The sequence below is a fragment of the Lepisma saccharinum genome, chromosome 29 (assembly GCF_977018435.1).
Source record: "Lepisma saccharinum chromosome 29, izLepSacc3.1, whole genome shotgun sequence".
NCBI lineage: Eukaryota > Metazoa > Arthropoda > Insecta > Zygentoma > Lepismatidae > Lepisma > Lepisma saccharinum.
Genome location: NC_139257.1, coordinates 38777774 through 38798674, shown reverse-complemented (window position 1 = coordinate 38798674; position 20901 = coordinate 38777774). Strand labels below are relative to the sequence as shown.

The 20901-nt window shown below is 39.4% G+C and overlaps 1 protein-coding gene across 4 annotated transcripts in view; it reads right to left on the bottom strand.

Moving 5' to 3' along the window:
• LOC145981342 (sodium-coupled monocarboxylate transporter 1-like) overlaps positions 1-20901 on the bottom strand; it is a 92926-nt gene that overhangs the window by 49291 nt on the left and 22734 nt on the right. Inside the window, exon 1 of one of the 4 annotated variants that reach the window (XM_083114563.1) lies at positions 13275-13361. The exons of 1 other annotated variant lie outside the window; for it this stretch is intronic. The gene's annotated coding sequence lies outside the window, so the exon portion shown is untranslated. Of the gene's footprint in view, positions 1-588; positions 708-13274; positions 13362-20901 lie in introns of those variants that run through there. 2 more of the 4 variants (XM_083114564.1, XM_083114561.1) reach the window with 2 other exon arrangements.

Here is a 20901-nt window from a genome sequence, read left to right as displayed (position 1 = left end):
GAATATGTTAATATTTCGACTTCATGGTTGTTTTGACATACTTAAAAATATCTAAAATTATTGATTGATTGATTGATTTGCTTTATTTTACTTCCCTTTTTGTGCCACTTTTGGCTAATTTGCGAAGATGGGGATGAGTGATGATATGATGAAATTTATGAATGGGCACACAAACATTCACGCCCATGCCGGGATTCGAACCGGGGACCCCTGGCGTCGTAGCGCGATGAGCTAACCACTCCGCCACGGGGGTCTGCTTATATATAATATTGTTTAAATTGTAAACAACTAATAATAATAAGGGGGCCTGTACTTCAGTCTAAGGAACAAGAATCTCTGATTTTTTCAGATTATGAAAAATTTTGGTTACAGGCCCTTATATTATATATATAATATACAAAATATATTGTATATTGTATGTCTCAGGCCTCTTACCAACTTCAGACCGTCCCTGGGAAAGAGATAAACCAACGTATGGGGAGCATTTAGTCTCAATGACGTAAAAATTTCATGAGAGCTGTATTTAAAGTTGCTAATTCATGCATTCATCTTTAAATCGTATCTTTACATCACTGTTATCTAACTTACCAAAACGTTAACTGTGACAAGTTCGTCTCCGTACCTTAAAAATCACGAACGAAGCCCTTGCACACTTTTCCCTTTAAGAAAACGTACGTAGCGAAGAGGATAAAACATCAAACTGCAAGCTATCACGGGTTAACAATGATGGAAATTTCAACTTGCGTGTTTCAAATACTTAGCAGTAACTCAAAATGCAACAGGAAAGCGATCATAAACTCTTTAACTCGTAGCTAACCTTCTATGAACCTTGCGAATACTTTCAGTTGCACAATACACTCGTTAAGAATTATTTTCGACTGGTACGCTTTGTTGAGCAAATATTGTAAGGTAATTGCCGCGCAAATGGCATGTCAAATCTGAGGATTTCTTGTACAATTAGTGTCAGACGAAACATTACTGATTTTTCCCCCATTGGTCACAGATTGCATTTGATCGCTTTGCCCTTGTACACAAAAGGAGGAAGTGAACATGTTCGAATTTTCAGTGGAATTACAACAGAGAATCGGAAAATGAAACTAACCGTGTTGTGAACTGTAATTCGATTCCCTTTACTGTCTTTCCGGTGAGAAACATTGACATGAATGACAATGAGCAGGGTTGTAGTCGAAAATTTGCGTATTCCTTCTGTTACAATGCGTACACTTATACTTTCGGGTACAAAATGTTGAGTAGGCTATGGATACATGATGCTCGTCAGCATTTTATTATCATTTGACTAACCAACGTGAAAGTTTGGCTTCATATGAAAGGCGCAACCACGATATTTTGTCTGGGGGGGGGCAAGTACAAGGATAAACGCACCAATAATAATAATGTTATAATATTATTATTATTATTGATTTGTTTTATTTTACTTCGCTTATTGTGCCACTTTTGGCTAAATTGTGAAGATGGGGATGAGTGATATGATGAAATTGATGAATGGACACTCACAAACATCCATGCCCAAGACTGGATTCGAACCCAGGACCAACATTATTATTATTATTATTAGTAGTAGTAGTAGTATCAAAGGCGTTATTACCCTCGGAAATTACGCAAAAAGGGGGTAGAAGTTGGTGCTAAAGCATTTGTGTTAGAACAAACGATTTGAATTATTTTTTCAACACGTTCAATTTCACATTAATAATGGAAAACAAGCACACACACTATTTTTGAAAGACAGAAAATGCTTAATAAATGCATTCCAAATATATATATTTTTACATTATTATGTATAACTTTCATGCACGATATACGAGGAGGTATCAAAAGGTTTTGCCTGTTGAGGTATAATTTCTTTAGTAATGGAAAGATTGCAACAATGACCATACATATAGTTTGCCTGTAGTGTCCTCTACTCAGAATTACCCTTGAACACAGTTGCCATCATGTTCGATGCATTTGTGCCAGCGTTTTATCCAACCCTCAAAACCGGTTTGGAAAAATTCCACAGAATACTCTCTGCCCCACTGTTCAGAGCTGTTTTAACCTTCTGTAGGTCATCGAGTCTCATGCCACGAAGCATAGACTTTATGGTATCCCAAACTCTCAATCATTGCATGTGCTGACCCATAGAACATGTGCACTGCATCAGAAGTTTACCTGGATGGTGATGCGTCTGTCTATCCGCTCGAATGAGCTCATCATCCCTGTGGCGGCTGTATTCGGTCAACGACGTTGATGGCCTGCCACTTCTTGTCATGTCCACACTTTCGGTTTCTCCCACTTTGAACTTAACTACTTTAGTCTGAACTAAGTCTGTGCATCGTATAGTGGAACCACAAGGAAAGAAACCTGCGCAGACCCCATCGCGCTGGCGGGTGGGGGAAAAAGACAGGAGGAAGAAGCCTTCAGAGTCGCCAACGTCAGTGTTGCCAGACCTATTGATTTCTCGGTAGGATTCCATAATAAACTATTGCTATGGCACCTCCGACGGCCAGCTCAAAAACACGTTTCCTGCTCATCTTTACTTGAACATGGAGGGGAGATGTGGAGTGGAACTCCACTCAGCCCTGAAAAGTGCTGTTTGAACTGTGAAATTATGTCAAACGCTACTCAATTGTGCTAGGACATTATTTTATTACTTTTACTACATTACTATTTTTAGATGGCTGTATTTTATCCCACCCTAAACTCTATTTTTATTTTAGTTATTTTACGTCGCTTTTGTGCCTCTACGGGTAAGTACGACAATATGGATGAATGAAAAACTGATGAAATGGATGAAGTGACACAAACACAGTGAAACGTCCTTGCCTTACGAGGTAGAAACACTGACTTCGTAGCGTGGGCAAATTATGTTATACATGTATGTGTTTGTGGGTGTGTGTGTGTATTTCTAGCAGATGGGGAGGATGGGTGGCACCCTAACATAAGCGTTGCTATCTTGAATTATTGAGGAAGACATGCTGTCTAATTCACCAAATATATTTCACATACGTAATGCATTTTTTCATTATGGTGCAGGACGCGTGCCCACCCCTATCGATAGCTGCACACGAACACCATCAGAAGGCAAATTGATTTGTTATTGTTAGCATTCGACTTGAAAGATTGTGGAAAATCGCTGACAACGAAAGGCGGCACGTTAGCTTCATCTGTGAACACAACTTTTTACCATTTCCTGTCATAAAAATTCCTCGCGATAATAGAGGCATCCCAACCCCTTGTGTCGATGCAAATTTGAGGGTGTTTTCCACGCACCCTCTAACCGGAAAATGCGGAAGAGATGAAAGATGTTGGTCGGTTCCTTCGGGCGGTTTACTTTCTTTTGTTTGAAACATGTCCACTCCTGAAATGGAGATCTTCGGTATATTTTCGCCAAACACAGGGTGCTGGGTTTAGCACCATTGTTACAAAAGTATCTGTGACGTTTACACCGTAAACAATGCGCGCCACTCCCCCTTGCCCCCCCCCCCCAGTGCGCACAACTATGCCGCCCTTCCCCCCCAAGAACGTCGTTCATCCTCTTCTATTAGATCATCGGATTTTGTAGCAGAACTTCTGGTTCCCAAGGAACAATCTCCCGAATTTTTCAAATCTGACCTGGCAACACTGCCCCGAACACCGATAACGGCAGGGAAGTTGCGCGAACACTTTGGACGGAAGGTTTTTTTCCTTGTGGTCGAGCTATAGCATGAGATTCGATGACCTACAGGAGGTTAAAACAGCTCTGAACGGTGAGGCAGGTAGTGTTTTGTGGATTTTTTCCAAACTGGTTTTGAGGACTGGATAAAACGCTGGCACAAATGCATCGAACGTTATGACTAGGGAACGGAACTTTATGTGCTAAAAAACTCAGAAATATTTATTTTTTATGTGTCATAAATGTTGAAAATATGTGATAAAAACAGGAAAATAGGTGACAAAAATAAAAACATTTGGTAACAAAAACAAACTATAACATGCATTTTAAACACCTGAAATTAGTTTCTAAATGATTATCTCTTAGCGAGCTATTTTTTGGAAGAGTTGCAGTGGATCACCATAGTTTTTTACCAAATTCTCCATTGTAAATCTGTGACGATTATCTCTACAAAGCATCTTATATTGTGAGAAAGATCGCTCCACGTCACAAGAAACAATTCTTTCATATTTGAAGCACGAAATGTCACTAACACTGAAGTTTTCCAAAGCTTCCTCTTCCTCTACTTCACCTCCTTCCAAAACACATGCAATTTGGCACAATGTTTGAAAACCTTGGTTTTTCCCCAAAAATTCTGTACATTTAGACATTTAAATCCAGTGAGTTCTTTCAGTTTCGTTTCTACTGTACGGACTTCACCAATGGAAGCTGCCAAAGTGTTCGCGGACGATTCAAGCTTTCGTATGGAATTAGAGAGAATGGACAGGTTTGTTGAGATGTATGCCAATTCGACTTTTAAGGAGGACTTCATCAACTGTTCTTGCAGAATTCTTCTTTGTCGAGATCATTTACAACAGATACAATTTTTTCAAAGTTCTGGGCATAACATCTGCATCCAACCAAGTGCCCCATCGCGTTACTACAGGTGTAGGGGGAAGGGGAACCTCAGGACATTTTTGTTTAAAAATGTCTATTCTTCTAGGCGACTTGATAAAAACTTTCTTCCCATTTGAAACCAGTTTATCGACATTGGGATAAAGAGCTCTTATCTTTTCACATATTCTATGCAACGCATGAGCCACACATGTAACGTGCACCATTTTGGGGTAGCTAACGGCAAGACCACTGCATGTAAGCTGCAGCATCTGTCAAAAGAACATTGTCAAATTTTATGCCTTCTGGCCACAATAGCTGCATTGCTTCATTAAAAAGCCTTGCTATCGTTACGTGTAGCCAGCCCCAGCTACTTACAGCTATTTTCTCCCAATAGGATCGTAGGCGAGGCGCCAGAAGTCTGCCAGCGAGGGTGTTCAAAGACAAAACAAACCTAGCACTCTCGATATGAAAGAGGTGCGGAGAATAAACATTTTTCCTTCTAGGATTTCGAGGTAGCTGAAGTCAATGAGCGATTTTATGTATTTAAAATGAAAATTCGCAAAATATGTATTTACATACGGAAAACTGGAAAATATGTGTTTTTATGTAAAATAAAATTTGCTGTGTTGACATATAAGGCTATGATCAGAATTTTGGCAAAAATGAGGGTCTCTATCTTATCGCAGAAAAAACATTTATTTACCTGAAGTTCCTTTCCCTAGTTATGACAACTGTGTGGAAGGGTATCTTTGAGTAGAGGACACTACAGGCAAACTATACAGGGTGTTTCATAAAGGATTTTACAACTTTGTAATGATATATAAATTTATTCACACAACTTACAGAGCTGGTTTTGGTGTCATTTTGTAGCAAAATACATCAAGTTTTTACCCTATAAGTCAGTAAGGTTCAATGTGACTTCCATTGCTAATTTGGCAGACATCCCATCTGAAGTCGATTTCTTGCCAAACCCGCTACAGCATGTCAGGCGTAACTTCCTCAACTGCAGCGTAGATTCTTGCTTTGAGATCAGCGAGTGTAGCAGGTAGGGGTGACCTGAAAACTTTATCCTTGATAAATCCTCAGAAGTAAAAATCAAGAGGTGTCAAGTCTGGTGAACGATGTTGCCATGCAATCGGTCCACCTCAACCTATCCACTGATTTGGAAAGTGGTTACTGAGGAAATCCCGGACGTCGTTGAGGTAGTGTGGCGGTGAGTCATCTTGCTGGAAATGAATTTGAAAACTCTGCAAACACTCACTGGAAACCAGTGAAGGCAGCAATTTTGACACAACTGTCGCTAGCACTAGCGGTGGTGTGATTCGGAACTAAGCTACTACGTGAGTCAAAACTTGATGTATTTTGCTACAAAATGACACCAAAACCAGATCTGTGAGGCGTGTGAATAATTTTATATATAATTACAAAGTTGTAAAGTCCTTTATGAAACACCATGTATGTATGTTCATTGTTTCAATCTTTCCATTATTAAACAAATTATTCCTCAACAGGCAAAACTTTTTGATACACCCTCGTATGTTTCACATATATGCAACATGGAGCGACGTGGACACCAAATTGTGTACGTATTCAAAGTTTCTTTAATACATATTATATACAACATATATTATTTAAATACGTTATACGACAAATTTATCTATCTCGCAATAAACCAACAGCAAAAATGACATAAATTGTCTCTCAAGTGCACGCTCCCTTTACTGAAAGAAATTGTTCATGCATTTAAAACAAAATCAATTAAGACAAGTCTTATTTCTCTGTCTGGCAATTTTTGTAGAATTCATTCCAGATAAGAATGTAGTATTGCGAGCGAAGCGAGAAGAAAATTTTTGGATCCAATTTTTTTGCAGGCTGAAATCAATATTGATTTAATAGGGCGCAAATAATTCACACAATGCATTCTCTCTTTTACAACTTGTGTGCCTTCCCGATTGTGTAGTGGTGACATCGTCGCCTTGTAATCAAGGGGTCCTAGGTTCGATACTCGGTGGAGGCATATAGTGGTTCGGATCCCACTTTAAACTGTAGGCCCAGTCCCGATTAGCCCTTCTGTGCGTAAAGTGGGCTTAAAACCACAAATCAATCAATAAATTTTACAACTTATTTTTTTAATTTAGATCGTTCGGCGCGCAGGGCCGACTCCCGACACCCCCTAGCTGCGGATCTGAACTTGAAAAGACTAAGAAAAGCAGGCATTGCGAGCGAAGCGAGCAAGAACATTTTAGAAAAGTATTTTTATTTGCATAAAATTTGAAGTTGTGGGCGGTAATTGCCCCCTGCAGGTACACTTGGCCGTCAATGTTTTCCCCCTTGCCCCCCCTAGAACTCATTTCTAGGTTTCCAAGGTTGGGGGGCAATGCCCCCCCCTGTGGTTGCGTCACTGCTTCATATGACTTGAGATTTCAAAGAATCGTGTTATGTCCCATGCGAAAGTCTACACAATTGGCAGGAGGGACTCTTAACGCGACAATTGAGGTCTTTGTATTTCAATTTTAAACACTGAAAGAGAATCCAAGTTTTCCTAAGATGGTCCTTTGAAGGATGCAACCGATATGAGAATCCATTTCTTAGTAGGAAGAAAAACCTTTGAACGTCTCAATCTGATAAACGCCATAGTCTAATCAAATAAAATAATAATGGATGATAAATCTTTAAAACGTGGACAATTCAATCAGTACATGTGTTTACATGTTAGAGAATGTTTAATAAATTCGTGCTTTCTAGAGAAAATTAAAAATTCGTTGACTTAAGACTTATACCTGTACATTTTCGTTAGGATTTTGAATAAAAGTTATTTTCTTAAACTTTGATTTGAACTTGATTTTTTTCTAAAACGGTCCTTTATGTAATAGTGTTTAACTTTATATCTGCAAAACTTGAATGCATTTTTCATTTCAATCAATTCAATAATTTCATGATTACGTCACACACATTGTAACGCTGGAATGCTCCATATATGTCTACGATTATTGTCAAATAACCTTGATTATTGCCACATTAAAATTATGTTCCATTGTAAACGCTTCAGTGTGGGAGACTCTGACGCGTACGACCGAACAAAAGTGGTTGTCTAATGTCGTATCTGAAATATGATTGTGGGGTAAATATGTGAATTTTCCGTCTGTTGTTTCTCGGTACAGTTAGATCCATGAGTATTAAGGTATTGTCCATGACTCTTTTCATTAACTTTTCTGGTATCAGTTCGTTATATCGGAGACACTTTAAAATCGGATATTTTGTGTTTCGTATGGTTCGAAACATATTTGGAGGTGCCATTAAGGTTTCCACACGATTAGAAACATTTTTTACACTAAAATAAGCCATTCCTAGAAGTGTCACGGAACGCACGTCATGATGCGAGCCCCACAAACCATTCACGCATAGCCCCAAAAACCATTTGGGATCGTATAACCATCCACGAATAGCCCTAAAAACCATTCCCGGATTTCCCCACGGACCATTCACAGAAGGTTAGGTTAGGTTCCGTTAGGTTAGGCAAACATAGTTAAAAAACGGCGTGGTTACGTATTCGCTTAAGTTGAAGCAACGGGAATTGATTTCCGGCTGAAATAGATTGAAAGATGAAAGAAAATACCTCGAAGAACTTCGACAATACACAGAAACTGATTTCCGTAAGTAGTTTCTCCTGTAAATTTGAAGAAAAGTGTCTCCGATATAACGAACTGTTACCACTTTTCTTTTACATCCTGTGTGTTTTAAGCTATGGATTTTTTGTGTCTTCCCATTTCACACACTGCCTGAATTCCTTCCCGATTCACTGATCATGGCCCCCCCTCCCCAGCGAAGTGTGACACGTGCAGTCTTCTCTTCACGTGCAGAACCTCTTCCCAATTCATAGATTTCACCCCTCCCCTCCCCACTTTAGGTTAGGTTAGGTTTGGATAGGACATTGTCTTTCTACCTATTAGAGAGAATTATGCAAATCTATCATCTTCAAGAAAAATAGCCATTATTGAAAATCTGTTAACGACATATTACATATACAGGACGTGGAAGTAACGCATCATTATTTCTTCCAGGGTCCATATCGCATAAACCAAACAAATTTCACTTGGATCACAAAATGTTCACTTCGCACAACCACGTCAATTCGTGTGTGTTTATTGAATGAATCCGTGAAGGTGCTTGTGGCTGTGAATTGGGCATGAATCGGATTTTTATGTATGCTGGTGCAGAAGTTGTCAACAGCTTGTTTTGAGTTTTCTTTTAATTCTTGAAGCTCTTATTGGGTCAAATAAAGTGCACGAACATGGTGATGGACAATTTGTACGGGTAATACTCATGGATTCCACTGTACGACGGTTAATAGGAAGTTGGAAATTAAGAAAATAGATGTTTTTATTCATTGGAAACCCCTATCACAAGGCCGGTTAAGATGAAAACTGAAGCTGTACTTTAACGAAGGATTTAGAATTGCTTTAATTATTACTAATGCATGTAAAAATTAATTCTTCAGACTTCATCCTGGATGGGGAATAGCCACATTATTTAATATTTTTCAAAACTTCCTGCACACAAGAATGTAATTCTTAAGAACAAAATGAACAAATCTTATACCCACCACAACTCAATACAATTTTAGATTTGAAAATATTCAATTTTATCAAATCTCAGTGTAGTTATATAACAATGTACAGTGGGATCCATTAGTATTACCGTGCAAATTGTCCACGACTATTTTCATTAATATTTCTCTTACATCCTGTGTGTTTTTAAGCGATGAATTTTTATGTATGATGGTGCAGAAGTTCTGAACAGCTTGCTTTGAGTTTTCTTTTAATTTTTGAAGCTCTTATTGGGTCAAATAAAGTGCACGAACATGGCGATGGACAATTTGCACGGTAATACTCATGGATCCCACTGTACATTCACTATACTGTAAAAAAAAATAGCAAAAATTCTTGACCACAAGCATAATTTCTTGACCTAACTATTGATTTCTTGACTTTTCCTTGAGTGGTAGATACCAGTGTTGCCACATTAAGGGAAATTTCGCTATTTGCAGGGAAATTGTGACCGAATTTTAAGCCAAGAGGGAAAAGGGAATTTCGGTGAAAAATATCAAAATTTCAGGGAAATTTCAAGCTATCAGATTGAACAGTACGCATTATAGTATGTTTTATTCACATTTCTTGTTTGCTGTCACTTGGTATTTCCATTCCTTTGAGTTTAAGCTTGTAAGTATACTTAAATTTATATTTTCTTAACGTCACTTTTCCTGGCCAAGGTTCGAACTTGGAACATCTAGCCTGATTATGTAAGCATTGTTAAACATTTTCGAAAATACGTACATGGAATAACGAAAATACTAGATACTACTAATACTTATTATTATTATTTATTATCAGCACTTAAAGTAAACTTTATTATTATTATACCTATATTTTGTTTTAGTTGAAGGGAAAAAATTGTCGAAAAGGGGAAATTTTGCTCCTTGCAGAGGGAAATTGTGCCATCAAATTGTGGCAACACTGATGGATACCCTGTTAAAGAACTTTTCTCTAGGTTCTGCAAGGAATATCATTTCAAATATCGCCATTTCGATGCTGGAGCTAATTGAAGCTCGAGTATATACAAGACGGTATTCGAAAAACACGCTTTTTTCGTAAATTTGTTATTCACTGGACAAAATGGAAAAAATATACTTTTCACAACCGTAAGGAAGATTTCACACCGAAGCGACAGGCGACACGTTCGTTTGAAGATTTTACAAAATGAACACTGGCTTGTGCGCACTGCCATGCCGCTACGATGTCAAACACTGCTGTTGGTTGGTTCGTTACCAAGCGGCATGTGTCGCTTCTGTCTGAAATCTCCCTAAAGTGAATACTCCAACGATTACAAGAAGCATAGGTGCGCGCACAGTCTCTGATGGGGGAGCGAAAGGGGACAAAAGCATTGATGAAAGCACATTCGGGGAAAGAAAAAGTACCTTCCAACTCATTGATTTACAGAGTCTGTATGATACGTACACGATAAGGACACATCTAGGGTGAGTCCGGATCTCCAGAAAATACCATTCATATATATAGTATTTGGTGTAATTTTAGGCGGAGCCTAATCATATAGATGCCATACATCTCATGCGGAAAAAGAACTATTATATAACTTACCAAGTCAAGTCGAATCTAAACAAAATTCACTGCTCTTCTTATAGGTACAGTGGAATCCATGAGTATTATCGTGCAAATTGTCCATCACCATGTTCGTGAACTTTATTTGACCCAAAAAGAGCTTCAAGAATTAAAAGAAAACTCAGAACAAGCTGTTGACAACTTCTGCACAAGCATACATAAAAATCCATCGCTTAAAAACACATAGGATATAAGGGAAAAAAATGAAAATAGCCATGGGCAATTTGCACGGCAATACTCATGGATCTCACTGTACTTATACGAATTGAATGCAGGCACATTTGCAAATATTGGATAGTGAATGAAAGACTGTTGGTCTAACATTGGAATGGACTTTTTGCAGTTCTACGAAAGTATTCTATCCTACAATGTTACTCTTCGTTCAGTTCATACAAGAGTTGTAACCTCTCCCCTGTAACCAGCGGCGTATACTCTGGGTCATCTAGGTAATCGCAGATGACCCGGCTGTATTTGTTTCTTTTTTTTTAAAAAAAATATATATACATTTCTTCTTTGCTTCCAGCGCGCCGCGAATGCTTCCAACAGTTTGCCGCTGAATGTCCGGGAACCTTTCTCCAGCCGGTGGAATGACGTTAGGGAATCTCACCCTGACGTCATTCCCACCCGCTTCCTTTACAACCCTAAGCGAGAAGAGAAAGAAAAGAGGGGGAGGAAACTCTGCTACTCAGGCGCGGCGATTCCGTGGCCAGGGTAAGCTCCTTCTGGTGAGAGTCCACCGGTCTCAACCCCTAGAGTTTGCCTTTCCCTCCGCTGGCGACCATTGACCTCCTACAACCCTCCTCCACAATTCTCTCCCGAAGAAACTGTGTTTTTTATGGCAGGGACATTTCTCAGGAACGGGAATCTTGGGTTCACAAATTGCCTTCTGTAAGGGAAATAGGGAAAACATACCCGGTAAAGTGCGAAGAACAGGAAAATATGAATAACATAGGCAAACCAATTCTACGCTAATTTTCACTATACATTTACTTCTGTCTTGCTGATGTCTGTTACAAAAGGAAAAAGCTTAAATATTGAAGATGAAGCAAACTAAATTAAAATTCAAAACTTAAGCGATTAATGCACCTATAAGCTGACTCCCCCCATTCTTGTATTTGCAAAAATTTCTCTCTAATCTTCAAAAGCAGCGAGAGTACTTCCTTCACGGAACTGAATATTTTTTAAAGGTAAAAAAGGTAAAGTGCTCCCCTGTGCATAGCACCACGCCATGAAGGCGTATAGGGGGTGTGGGGGTAACGCCCCACACTTTCTTGATACGGTCGTGAGTGGAGATGATGTGATCAGCATCACGCCCCTGACCGCCTTTACCCCCCAGGGTTTCCCCCAGGTACCCATGTTATTCGACGCTGGGTGGGCGCCGGGTCCGCTTCCATCGTTAGAAAAGTTCCCGGATTTGAACCGGCCGGGGATCGAACCCGGGACCTTTAGCATGGTAGTCAGACGCGTCACCGATTGAGCCACCGCTGCCACACGAATATTTTTTAAAGGAAAAGATATATATAAATTACATATATATTTTAGTTTATTTAAGTTACTATTCCACCTTTTTAGATTAATAGTGATGAAGATGAACGACTAAAACATATAAGGAACAAACACATCAGGCACGTAGCCAGGTGGAGGACTCGGGGAGCGGAAATCCCCTCCCCGAAATCATTCATATATCTAATTTAAAAAGTGTATAGTGGTAATTAATTTTACTTCATTTGCAGATTAAACACCTTGCATAATACGTTGTAATTATCTGAGATTTATCTTCAGAACTTCTACCCCCACTTTTTCAACTTTATGATGCGGCTGGTAATAAGGGATGAGTACCCTCCTCTCCACCCCACCCCGAAATAAATTTCTGGCTCAGGCCTGCACTGATTCGAACTTTTAAAACCTGTCATCGCAGGGAATTTGGAGCTCGGAAAGGGAATTTTTTTTATCATTCATAGGGAATTTCATTCTGAGTCCTGGAGTAAGTTGAATTTTGCACTTAAATTAATAATGAGGGTTTCTATTTCACTAGTGCATGTCTTTCATTTTATATTTCACAGGTTTTTTTATTTTGCTTTATAATACTGTCTTGTTTTATTATTTGAAACTCTACACGTATATTAAACTGCAATAATGAGAATTAATTGATTGTGGTCGCCACAATAAGACAAACATTCCCACAAAATATTCCTAAGTCCCATATGGATCCTGATATAAAATGCACGGAAACATTTATTAGTTTGATGATCAAGGGTCGGAGATTACCCACTCGTTAGAACCAGCATACGCCACTGCCTGTAACGAACACAAACACCAACACAACTTAAATTTTATGGGGTACAACTGCCCCCTTGTACCCTATATGCGAACTCCTCTTGGAGGTACGATACAAGAGTATCTCCTGAAAGATCACGTGAACTGCGACGCGTGAAATCAGGGGTCAATCTTTACGAAATGAACCACTACCTCACCGATTCTGACCTTTTTCAATTAAAGCGCTTCTAAGGAAAATTCAACCTAAGTTGAATGTTAAAATTATAATACACTTATTCCCTAGGAAACCAACCTACCTCTTGTGATGTAATTGAATATTACGGACAGTCGCAGTTTTATAATTCCACCTTGCTGTTGAAGTCCAATCTGACCACCATTTTAACGTTCAACGCGTTTCACAAACACCAGAGCCATCTGGTGAATACTTGCCTAACAATGTTAATGGATAAGAATGTTCTGCACGCGAACTTCAATTCCTTCCTGGCTCTAACTGATTCATAAAAGGTAGGTGCGACATGGTACCAGGAATGCAAACGGAAGTTATATTGGAAACAAAATGTGATGAAAGATAAGCCGGTAACTAACAGTTATTGCTAAAAGCAGAAAGTGAGTCATGTTTGAGTTATGTTGAGCAAGTTCGATTTCATTCAATGATTCTTTTCAAGGTCGTCGATTTCTCGGAGGAAATGGTCAGGAGTAGTGCCACTGGGAGTGTCAGGAATTATCAGGCAGGTCCGTCCATGCGTCAATTTCCTCCCAGGGCCGGATTGGCCATCGCGCCCTCCCCGCTAGGGTGCAGAAAAGATGCATCCACTACCATTAGAACAGCATAGTAAAGGCCGAATCACACGGAACTAGATTTCCAGTAGAAATGCCCTAGTTGGCGCTTGACTGGCTACCTGGCTGGAAATGATGGCTGCCGAGCTGGCTGGTAGACTTGTTTTGGCTACTAGACTGTGTTCTAATTGCAACTGGTTTTCTTTGCTAGATTCTGTTGAACAGCCAATCACACCGAAAATGTGGTCGTGTGAAGATGATCTGTGAGTTTGTCAAGGGAAAGTTTTTGTCTGTGGTTTACGAGTGCTGTTTTTTTTTTGTTCGCTGCTAGATAAAAAAGAAAGAACAACAGAGATGGTGTTCATTTGTATTCATTAATATTTAGAAATATCTCCAAACCGATGAAATTTGTATACCACAAATGCGATCAGCCGATAGTGAAAATCCTTATTATTACCAGTTTATTAAATGTTTGACATATTAGTTGAACAATATATTTTTTTATGAATGAATCCTGCAAATCTTTTGATGATGAAAATATAAATGAAACAGACGTAAATAAGAATTGGGAGCACATACGTAATGCAATAGAATCAGCAGCTAAAGAAAGTATAGGATACCATAAACCAAGAAAAAGTAAGCCATGGTTTGGTAATGAATGTCATAATCTAATAGAAATAAGAAATCAGGCTAGACTTAGGTGGTTCAATAACTCTGATGCAATTATAATAGAATAAAGCGAGAAGTTGACCGCACGTTTAGAAGTAAAAAAATAGATTACTTGAAAAGCAAAATTAACGAAATTGAAACAAACAGCAAAAACAAAAATATCAGAGATTTATATAAAGGTGTAAATGAATTTAGAAAGGGGTGGCAACCTAAAGGAGATGCATTATCTCCATTGCTCTTTAATTTAGCCTTAGAATATGCTGTTAGGAAGGTAAAAGAAACTGACGAAGGACTAAAATTAAACGGTGTGACTCAGTTGTTAGTATATGCAGATGATGTACTTATTGAGGGATGATATAAATACAATTAAGAATAATGCTAAAATATTTTTCAAAACTGCTAAAGAGATAGGTTTGGAAGTTAACAAAGAGAAGGCCCGTGTTGCTGCAGCCATGAATCTTCGGGTTTAAGAAGGCTAAAGAGTTAGTTAGTTAAATCTTTTGAATGAATATACCTACCCGCAGTGGCGGCGATTGAGTTCCAAAACAGGGGGGGGGGCAAAGACAGTATATTTCCCTTTGTAGATAAGGTTTAGCATAGTGCGGGGGCAAAAGTGGATAAAAGTGAAGGGGCAACTGCCCCCTCGCTCTCCCCTAATCGCCGCCACTGCGTACATGAGTTCATTAAAAGGCTTGTTGAGTACACCTTAATCACCATATTTTCTTTCGAGTCAATTTCTAGCCCATACTTTTTTTTAAATTATTTTAATTTTAATTTTTGATAACAACAATAGCCATTCTCCTACAACGCTCTTCAAATCGTTCGTCCATGCTGTTAACTTGTCTGCTCTGCGCAATGCCTTGTGGAAACAAAAGTATACGACAAGTATGGTAAAAAGTGTCGTGCGAGGCGAAATCTAGCAATTGAGCCAGTATCACAAAACAAGTCCAACTGGAAAATCTAGCAGGAAATTTAGCCTCGTGTGATTCAGGCATTATTCTATTGTTGCAAACAACAGGTCTGGTGAAGCTGCCTGTGGAAGAGCGCTCTAGTCAGTGTTGCCAATCTCCGAATGCAGGATTTCCCTTTTACCAGTGTAAAATTTCCCGTTTTCGACCTAAATTTCACTCGATTTTCAAAACACATCTGAAGCTGTATCTTTGTATTACTATAACTGTTAATCAGGACCGTATATAAGGGGGTTTAGTGGGTTCAAACCCCCCATTGAATAAAATACTAGAAACTGATCATAGTTTCATAATATAATTATCCTAATTAAACAGTTGAATTTTAAAATAAAACAATAATGTATTGAAAAAATCCCCAAACAAAAAAAATTTCGTCTGCGGAGCAATGATTGTCGAACTTTGAAACCCACCCATTGTCAAAGCTTAGCTAGGGGCTTGCTGTTAATATATTTCTTTTGACGCCTGTTTCGCCTGAGGAACAAACTTCATTATTATTATTAAATATTTATGAAAATCATAAAAGTGTGAAGTAATGGGCAGATATTCTCGAACAAGAGAAGATAACAGTGGCATACGAAAATGTGAGTTTAAATTTCCCTGTTTTTTTAGCTATTTTTCATTAAATTTCCCTTTTCCCTCTCAAATTTCCCTGTGCCGAGGGAAATTTCCCTGCTTTTGGCATCACTGGCTCTAGTATGCACGTGTGGACTGCAGAGCGGGCAGCGGTACTGTAGCGTTGTAAGACGAACGCACGACGAACCCCCAGTCGTTGTACGTTTCCATGTCCGAAATCTCATGAGAAACGTTGTTACGCTTCCCCCAGGAGACTTGAACCTGCGTGCGTTCCGTAGCCGGATCCCAAAGCTTGCGCCTTAGACTGCACCAGTGAGGGCGCCAGCCAGAAATAAGTGGGGGGGGGGGGCTAAAGATTTTGGAGTCAAATTCTGTCGGGGCTAACTTATACCAGCTAAAATGTATTTAGATAATAGACTTACTAATTACTATTCGTATAAACAGTACAAAATACGTCATAAAAGCTACGGGTAAACGTATAAATATAAACATTACCCTATTTCTATGTAAAGAGTTTGAGTACTGTTTTTTTTTGCTAAAATGAGAAAATGAACCACATCAAGAAATACGATAAGATAAGTATATTTTCATGAGCAGCTACAACCTTGTTTAAGGTGAGGAGGGACAATTTCGCACCAGGCATGCATTTATTTAAATATCGTCGGAATTGGCACAGCTACTAAAGAAAATCCACGCATAATTTGAGAGTATGAATTTCTCCCCATGTTGCAAGTGGAAGCTATTTTTAAAGTTGATTATTAAGCTAGATACCATGTTTGAAAAATGTGATGAATACGTACTTGCAGAATCCCATGTATTCCTTATGGAGAGACAACTTCAAATTGAAGTTACGGCTAAACAAATTGGAGTTCCGACTATTTCTAGCGCAAATATCATCTTCAATGGATCCTTTACCCGATCATATATTTTTTCCGCCATCGGAAGTTTGATATCTCCAAGAAAACGAGTAAACTAATTCTCCTATAAGCGTACCTTGCCTTCTACAGCCATCCTGGCAGTGTTGTCAAACCTGGTGTGCATAAAAGAGCTACATTTCACCAAGAGCTAAAGATGACTTTAAAGGATCTAGATTAACGAAGGCTGCATGAAGTGTCTCCTAGGGTAATTTAGGTGTCAGAGGGGTGGGGGCGCTGCTATTACCGTTATCTTTAAAATGATGGAAATGTATTCTTAGTTTTCACCGCCTAGATTTGGCGGCATTACCCATGTCAATAATTTTATGATGTTCATATGAAATCGAAAATAAAGGATTCCCGTATAATAATATTGACATCTTCACCTTAAGCCACAGCTTTATATATAAAAATACCTGGGGAGGAAAGAGGGGTGTGGGTGACGCAGCCTATATATGAATATCAAGTCACGTTCAATATGTACACTCATGGCAAAAGGTGGTCGTTATGAGCCGGAGCCAGTGGTGGCATCATGGTGGGGTAGAGGGCGGATGCCACAGTTCACAGTAACGAGTGCACGAAAGAGCCAGATCTGGCTCCAAAAGAGCGAAGTTGGCAACAGTGATCGACAGCTGTCCCAGCGAGAAAGACCTAGGGGAAATTGTCCCTCCTCGCCTTAACCAATTCGATTACGAAGATAACACCTGATTTGCTGCAAACAGCCGTTGATGGGGTATCACATTTCAATAACACAAAGCTTGTAAAGTTCGTAAAAGGCAGTTTTAATTTTCAACCATTGCAAGGAGGTGCTGAAGGGTCTTTTTGGTTCCTTTCTACCTCATAGTGTGCCATAACTCTAAATTGTCCAAATCACAACAACAGGGAGCGGCAAAAGATTGTAGCTCTTCGTGCTTCATGAAAGTGTCACTAACTTAATAAAGTAAGCAAGAAATAAACACCACCACCCTTGAATAGAAAATGTAATGATATTATTTACTCTGCTGCCATAATGAAATATCATACGTTTTCTTGTTCAAGGACTGAAATTCAGAACTTAGGGCTAAAAATGGGGAGGATACAAGAAATACCGTCAACATAGGAGGTGCCACTCTCAAGGAACAAACATATTTTCACTATAAAATTCACCTCCATTAGGAGACAAATATATTGACATAAAAGCAATTAATAGAGGTGCAACCCTTGCACCGAGCATTTTGACTAGTGAAAATAACTGCTGAAGATTATAATTTTATTTCAGAATATATTATGCATAAATACTGATCCGAATTGGATCAAAGATTGATTTTCCAGCACGGATACCACTATGACGGTACTGCAGAAATTGCTTTCTAACCGCACAAATGATAATTAATTAAGATGTAGGACTAAGACTGCGAGCAATAAAATTGCCCAAGCATGTCGTTTTTTACGCACCGGATTGGTATTAAGGTCCACAATATGCACAGAGACCTACAGTTTCTAGTGAAATCCCAGCCGAACCACTTAATGAAATGTTATACCTCGACCGGGGATGAAAGCCAGGACCCCTTGATATCAGGTTTACGGCTAGACTATTGGGGATCGAAGCCCAATTTTAATGTTAGCATTTAAGAATCAGGTAGTTTGTGTACTCTTTGATTCTTTATCATCGTATTTTTCCCCTCTCGAATATTTCCAGCGATAAGAATAGATATAACCATGCAACCAAGGAGAGAACATCGCTAACACTTGTGCAATTGTCCAATGAGGAACTAACAAACAGAAAATAAACATAAAGCTTCTTTAAATTTTGACCGTCGTCCTACTTATTCATGTAAAATTCATTTGTAACACCTGCTAGACCTATTCAGAAACTATGTATGCCAACAACCAAATAACAATGTCACAGTCACTGAATACGTTCACCTACCAGACAGGCACCAGATTTCGTATCAAGTTTGGCGACTCGATTGGCCAATTACTTAGTATCAAATAAATTATCAGTGGCTACTGTTATCCAGGCATATCTGCAGCTCTTCTCCCTTTATTTAACTTTACAACACATCATAAATAAGGGCCTCCCCCATGGCGCAGTGGTAGCGTCATTGCCTTGTAATCGAGGGGTCCCGGGTTCGATACCCGGTGGAGGCACAAGTGGTTCGGATCCCACTTTAAACTGTAGGTTCAGTCCCGATTAGCCTTACTGTGCATAAAGTGGACTTAAAACATCAACTCAAACCAAACATCATAAATAAGGCGATCTAACGAACTAGAAAATGTATTTGAACATTGTACTTGCCCCAATGGAAGTTTTATAATGGAAAATGTAAACTTCTACTTTTTAAGTTTTCGCTTGAAATGCATCTACCGTTTAGGGGGGCTGCAGGGGGGGCTGAGACAAGTTTGGGAGGGGCTTTAGCCCCCTGGCCCCCCTGTAGCGCCGTCCCTGGACTGCACGAGACTTCATTTCTGTTATCAGCAATACAAATAACAAGCTTTCTGCTTTTTTGTAACTTGAAATGAACGATGTCATTATCGAAGGACCGGTTTGACCGCCTCCCCCTGTAGCTGGTGTGTGTGTAAGTCACTAAAAAAGTAATTGACAAATTTCTTCGATAATTTTTGTGCGTAAACTCCCTCATACCTACTCGGTTCCAAAATGGCACTTCTATATCATTTGTGCTTACACGTGAGCTGACGAGGGGGGGGGGGAACCAACGCCGCCTCCCCCAACTGGGCACGCCACTGATCATACATTAAGCAGAACCAGCACTTCACAAGGAAACGTCAACGCACCGGTGATTCCCCGGTTGATTTCAATTAAATCGCGTGGCAACCAGTCAAACCTCTTGACTCACTTTTGGCCAACCGCCATTGGCAAAAAGTTCGCCAAGATGGGCGCGGTAGCATGACCTTAAAATCATGACGTAACAGATCGTGGATGAATGACCGGACGAAGAATAACACGCGTCAACTTCGAAGTGGCACAAGGTGATGAACAGGACGTCTGCAGAATTTTTTTCAGAGAGGGGCAAGATTTTTTTTTCCAGGGGGAAGGCAAAGGAAGCACATTTTCCCAAATAATAGTGTTGTCCTGACAAAAACACTTTCAATTTGAAGTTGTGGTCCTGCAATGGCCTTATAATAATTAACAATTATCGTGTACATTTAGTGGCCTCACCAAAATTTTGGGGTTCTGCACGCATATGAAGGGAACCCACTTTAATTTTTTTATATTAAAATTGTTTTAATAAGCTGCCGTTACGTTACTATTTCTTTAAAATTTCTGTCTCAAATGTTCTCTTTCATTCATCGACTGTAGATGCACCCGTCGATATGCAAGTTCGTTGGTGCACTATGGTAATAGTATCAGAATCTTATAAAATTTGAACTTTTGTACTTTGTATCTAATTTTCTCTTCTTTTCTAGGCGGCATTCACCCCCTGACCCCGCAATGTCGCTGTTTATATCCGTTTCAAAATATTTTTAGCCCCCCAAAAGCAAGTCTTTGATAGTACCCGGCTACGGCGCAAATCATAGTAAAAACGTTCTCAGCTGAAGCGTGTTGGTTTGATTGAATTAGGATATTTTACTTCGCTTTTTTGCCACTTTTGGCTAATTGTGACCATGAGGATGATGATGAAATTGATGAAGGAACACTCACAAAGAACACTGTAGGCAGGTCAGGATTCGAACACTCCGCCACGGAGATCAGCTAATACATGTGGGTGTGATAGCTCTAAGTGTAGGAAACACTTGTGGCGTTTAAGTGTAAATTTAGAACCAAAAATGACCATAAATCGGATTCTTGTGAAAAATTCTAGAGGTATGTTGACGACATTTGGGAGGTGTTACGGGTTTGTCTGGATAAATCGCTGTGTACACACACACACACACACACCGATTTCTTGTTTACACCAGGATGCAGTAATAGGTAGATCACCCCCCCCCCCCCCCAAAGCATGAAGTTTAATTCGTAGCACCACCGTTTACACTCCAGGGGATGTATATTACTGTCTTTCTGTTTATACTTTAGCAGCGAC